General features: G+C 45.7%; 1 protein-coding gene across 3 annotated transcripts in view; it reads left to right on the forward strand.

Moving 5' to 3' along the window:
• The window catches only part of SYBU (syntabulin), a 28,038-nt gene that overhangs the window by 13,799 nt on the left and 8,338 nt on the right, over positions 1 to 5,901 (forward strand). Inside the window, exon 1 of one of the 3 annotated variants that reach the window (XM_009282584.2) lies at positions 5,379 to 5,614. The exons of the other annotated variants lie outside the window; for them this stretch is intronic. The gene's annotated coding sequence lies outside the window, so the exon portion shown is untranslated. Of the gene's footprint in view, positions 1 to 5,378; positions 5,615 to 5,901 lie in introns of those variants that run through there. 3 annotated transcript variants of the gene reach the window in all.

Below are 5,901 nucleotides of genomic sequence, written 5' to 3' on the forward strand. Positions count from 1 at the left end.
TCCCTGCGCAGTTAATGGCTGTGCACCAGCCAGCCTCTCTCCTCCTTGTGCTTGGGAACCAGATTTAGGAGATGTGTTGAAGAGGTCTCTGAAAGCCCTTTGTTAAACTTCTGCCACCAACGTGACGGGAGGGCTGGGATGTTTTCCCAGTCTGTGATGGAGTTTGCTCCCTTTCTATGTACTGCTAAGTCATCCCTGCCAAAGATGACATTTTCCAGCTCCTAAAAATACTTCTGACCAGCCTATCCATTTCCCTTCAAGCAGACCAAATAGTACTGCCAGGTATATGAAAAATCTCCTGAGGTGACACTACGTGCTTGCTTATAAAAGATACTTGTCCGTAGGTGGATTTACACATAAATTTTATAAAACTGTCATATGCAAGTTGAATATCATGTTATACAACTATCAGTGTATTTTTTGAACATCCAGTCTCAATGTTTCTATTGAGGTTGGTGTAGCAAAGTAGCATCCTTCTGTCTCTGATCCAAAGAGCCTTTTTGCTTGAAGAGGAAGATAAGTTCCCCAGGCTGTTCCCTTCTGCTCTGTGAACATATGTTCCCCCTGACAAAGGTCATTTCAGGCTGAGAAGAGAAAATTTATGGGAGCCATTTTTAAGGTGTTGTTAGAATAGCTCAAACTATGCGCATATAGAAGCACAAAAAATAATTAGGTCAGGCTGATTTCTGTATGAAGAATCTCCTTAAGATACATAAATCAGAAAAAATAACCCAACTTGCAATGCTCTTTGTTCCAGCATCCGCTTGTGGCTGCTCTACAAGTCCATGAATTAAAAACAATTAAGAAAAACACAAGCCCAGATCATAGCGATACGCAGAATATACATGATGGCTCTCAGCCAATATCAGTAATTAGTTTGTAGTGACTGTGTTTTTAGAGAAGAGCTTGATTGATTGTGGTTTCACAGCATACACAAGTCACATTTTGTATTCATTTTGAGATCTGCAGTGCTTATAATTTGCATTAATGTAGTTCAGATTACTACCAGAACTACAGTATTTAGATGAGATCAGAAAACTGCTTAATGGAATAAATTTTGATTATTTGGTAACAAACTTTCTTCCGAAGTAAGAAGAGTAAGCAAGCAAAATGAGCAGAAATCGAGATAAATAATTAGTTTAGATCACACAACCAGCAGTCCGAATCGAGGAGATCATTTGTAAAATGGAGTTTAGGTCCAAACGCGAGGAAGCAGGGTCTGTGTTGCAGTTCTTCCCCAAAGTCTTCTGTCTGGTTTTGAGCTGGAAGTCTCCTGCCCCAGCAGGTTTGAACGATTTATGGAGAGTCACACTGCAAGTTTTGTTCTGCATCCCCTCTGACTCTAACTTTGCCAGCTGCCCAAGTTACCAGCTGTTACTGCACTGTGCAGTCAGCTGAAACATGATTAACATCTGTCTGATGAGGGAGCACTGGCAAGCAGTCGGGTGGATGTCCACTGAAGAGGGGGGAGTGATGGCTTCATTGGCCAGTGCAGTGGGGTAAGGGAGGGGATGCCTGTTGGTACCCTTAGGATTGACCATGCCAGGCATTGCTGGGCCCAGCTTCTCACCATCGTTCTGGGAGTGCAACTCACAAATCTGAGCTCAGTGACTAAACTGCATATAAAATCAGAGGGGTTGGTTAGGTACTAAGATCCAAGATTCACAGCAGAGAGCATGCCAGGCAGGAGCACACCTCCACCAGTCCACAGGAGATGCCAGAGAGGAGTGCCCATCTCCCAGACTTAGCCACCTACTTGTAGTCCAGAGTGTGCCCACGTGCGTGCCTCGGATTCACTCTGAACCTCCGTACTGGAATGAGACCACCTCTGTGAGTGCAGGCAACCAGCACGTTTCATTCCTTTGCAATATGGACAGCGCTAGTGCTAACACGCTGTTTTGTGTTGCAGCTGAGCAGTTAGAGCTCGGGGAAAAGATCCGAGTTCGGTGCCCTCCTTAGACTAAAGGAGTTTAAATCCACATCTCTCATAAGAGTTCCTGAACCACTGCGACCTACTGGGCGTCCTCAGCTTCCTCCACTGACTCCAGACCTCAGAGTAGTGGAGAGTATGAGACTTGGGCAGAGGTAGAGCATGTGGGAGCAGCTTGTGTCACCCAAAGATTAGAGCAGTCCACATGGAGGAGAGTTTTGTGTCCTGTTCCTTGTTCCCAGGATTATATCTGCTTTTACCCAGTTACTGTTTGATGTGAAAGATAATGTCCAAGATGAGAGTCTCACATATAGTAATAGTAAGTCAAATAAGTCAGAGGCCAGGGACTGGAACCAAAACCCACTGTCAGCTATGGGCTTGACACTGTGAATCAGGTACATTTCCCACTAGGAGACTTTGCCCTCAAAATGGGTCATTTTTAAGGGTGTTACCTGAAGAAAAGCCTGAAATGCTAAAGCAAGACTTCATCACTTTGCAGCTTTTTTTTCTTACATTTGTCAGTGCATGTGAGCAGTGTGGTTTTCTTTCCTAGGTTGCTTGTGGTGTACAAAAACAATCTTGCAGGAACAACCCCACATTAAAGAGAAAAGAAGCAGCATTAGTGTTTCCTGGAAATACACTGCTTATGCTGTTAAAGATTGGAAATAGCGATGTAGCTGTGAGTTAAAGGTTTCAAGATAAATGAAACCAAATCTCTTAAAAATACAGGTCCTTTCAATACTGGGCTTTACAACTGAATTCTCTCTACTTTTCCAGCTGCTTCTAATGGCTTTGCTGGAATTTTTTATGCGGTCAGGCCCTCTCTCTTCCCCTGGGGTCTCTAAATAAAGCTGTCTACAGAGACAGCGTGCCACTTACTCCTCTAGTTGCTGCACCAGAGTGGTGAACATATATGCATATTTTCATCTCTCTGCCGTTTAACAGGATGCTTTTGAAGGCAAGGAAGCTCAGCAAATTTAAGTGCTTTACATTTTGAGGACAAGCTGTCTCTGTCAGCACTGTTTTATTTACAGCTCAGTTTCACTGGGTGACTATATGCAAAATCTAGCATCAAGAGTGATATATATATATATTTAAAGAGGTCATGTTTATAGAGTCAGAAGATAGGTAAGCTCTGTGGTTTATATACGCTGGCAGCTATGAAACAATGGTGAAGTTGCAAATAGGAAAGTCTTACACAAAAAGACTAAATTTTAATAAGCCCATATGCATCCTGAGCTTTGGGAATCCAGTTCTGCTGCTCAGCTATCAGTGTTCCTGCCACAGATATTACTTGAACTTTTTCCTTTTTTCCATATTTTAGTCTTACTATTTAGATAGCAAATGGACAATAAAATGCATGCAAGAAAGTCTGAGCTTTATTCTTATAGAAGGAAAAAGATTAAATTCTAAAATACAAGCAAAATTTTAATATCAAGGCCAGAAGACCATACAACAAGGCATCCAACCATCTGTAATGGCTAGAAATAGCAGACTGGGGTGCCATACTCCAGGCGTGCATGTGGGGTTATTGTGTGACTCTGTGTAAGAAATGTATATACTGTCTCTATATACATATATACATACATGACATGGTATTTCTGTGCTTGCATGCTGTCCCAGTAGGGCCAATATACCTAATCTGTTCTACCCATAAAAGCTGTGAATGCAGTGTATGGTACGGTCACCGTACTGTGTCATTATCCTTGCGCTATGACTGAGGCAGTGCAGAGAGCAGAGTTAAAGGTGGGGCTTTTCTACGCCCAAAATGGAGGTGCGGTGGCTGCACTGCATGAGTGGGATAAACACGCACCAGTGCCAGCTGGAGGCATACCGGCCCTTGCAGAGGCAGCTCTTTCTCCCTCTCCTCAATCCTGCCCTGAAATTTGTAATTGCATCACATGCAGGATGGGAAATTTGCCCTTGAGTAATTAGTAGGAGGTTTCGCGTGCTGCAGCAGGGCGGCGTTAGCTCCCTGAGCTGTGGTCCCCGACCCACGGCGCAGATGAGCACATGCGTCTGCCGGGCCGTCACCGCCCTCTCTGCCTCTGCCTGGGTTGTGCCTGCCTGCGCTGCCTGCACTCCTCATCACGGGCAGCGCAGCACGCAGTCGCAGGGTTACAGGCTCCCTTCTCCTCTCCTCCGTGTCAGCTGGAGCTAGGTGACTGTCGCGGTGCTGTCAGGGCCGCAAGGAGGCTAAAAGGCAGCGCAAAGCATGATGCTGTCTGCAGCGCGCTCTTAGCTCAGTGCCGTTGCCCATTGAACAATAAAGTGTAGGGAGGGTGCTAGATGCTGCATGATTTCACTCCTGCTTCTCAGATACCCATTCCAGGCAAGGAGCAATCCTGGAAAATGTTACAGTACTTTGTTGGCCAAGCTTGTGTTGTTTTTCCTATTGCACAGAGCAGTACACAGCTCCACTCCTGTGGTGTGGGTGTGCTGCTGCTTGGAGCCCGCTGCGAGGCAGGGGGAGGCCGGAGCGACGGGCCTCCCAGCATCGGATGCCGTACGTGCGGCACGAGCGTTTCCATCAGAGCATACTCCTGAGTTGGCTCGCCTGCTGGCAGGCTGTTAGTGTTGTGACGCTGAGTGGCTGCGGTGTGGAAGAATATGTATGAATGAATTTCGAATGAGATACCGCTGAAGCCAGCAGCTCAACATGTAGTGTCTTTTGCAGGAAAGGGTGGGTAAGACAGTCCTCTTAGGCAAGGAAGTCTCACATCAGGGCAAAACAAGTGTTATGGCCAGTTAGGACATAATAATATGTTTTAGAGAAATGTCAACCTCTTTCATGGTTAACGCTGAATCGGCAGACTGTTCTGGGGCTTACATGTGTGAGCTTTTGCAATCACATTGTCACAGCGACAAAAATAGTCAACAGGCGTCCTTAGGGAGCTGTCAGCCTGGAGAACGGCGTTAGGAGAGATGAGAGGCCGTGTTCAGCTCCTGCCCGTGTTGCTGCTAGGCAAGGAGTTTCACCTCTTTGTTAAGACATTTGTAATAAAGAAGTCACATTTACCCAGGAGAATATGTTGCAATTGGTGTTATATGGATAGATGCCATGTTATTTTGCTTAGAGATGTCTACCAAATGGAAGAAAATATTTTTTAAAGTCTCCTAGTAACATTGCTGTTGAGCTCTGCTACACGCAGAGCTGGCTTGAGCGTAACTAACACACTTGGAACAGATACTAGCAGTGACCCCTTTAATTTACAAAATGTTCTCGAAGATCCTATAAATAGCCACATGCCTAATTTTAAGCGTAAGTAGTCTCCTGTGCTCAGTGTTAACCTTGTGTGTAGCTGTTATCAGCACTGGGGTCAGAAAGGGTAATTCGTGCTTTGCAGACACAGTTCCTGGTCTCAGATGCAGTTCAGTCTTTCAGAAAGCTCAGCCTTCAAGGTGGTTGCGTTTTCAGGCTCTGCTGACTCTTGTCGGCAGTGCCTAGCTCGGCAGCCCTTCCCAGCACTGCGCTCCAAGCCAGGCGGGTCAGGGAGAGGCTATTATTAAGCCTTGCTTCTTCGAAATGCTTTCGATAGTGAGATCTGATTATGATGTGGTCTACTTAACCGGAGATGAGCCTCAGCTAGGGCTCCTGCTCTCTCTGCCGCAGCCAGGACTTGGCTTTGAAAGCTGTTGGCGTCTTGTAAGGGCAAGAATGTTTTGGGGGCCAGAACACCGGAGGTATGAAATCTATGCGATGTGTTTACTTGTTCGGGTCTTGCTTGGAAAAGTAGATTTGGGAGTAGCGTGATACTGAGGCAGTATTTGGTATCTTAGTCTCATAGATGGGAGTGTTTTGTTTATCAGGAAAACTCTGTTGCAGCTTCGGACTTCATGTCCCACGGTCATTTTGCTTCCCCAAGGAGAGGGTCACTGACATCTGCATCTGTAGATGTGATATAAATACTCTGTGAAACAAAGAAGCTTTGCTGCTCTCCCTCCCTCCCTCCCTCCCTCCCCTTGCAAAC

This window comes from Aptenodytes forsteri, unplaced genomic scaffold (genome assembly GCF_000699145.1).
Source record: "Aptenodytes forsteri isolate BGI_AS27 unplaced genomic scaffold, ASM69914v1 Scaffold453, whole genome shotgun sequence".
In the NCBI taxonomy this organism is placed as follows: Eukaryota; Metazoa; Chordata; class Aves; order Sphenisciformes; family Spheniscidae; genus Aptenodytes; species Aptenodytes forsteri.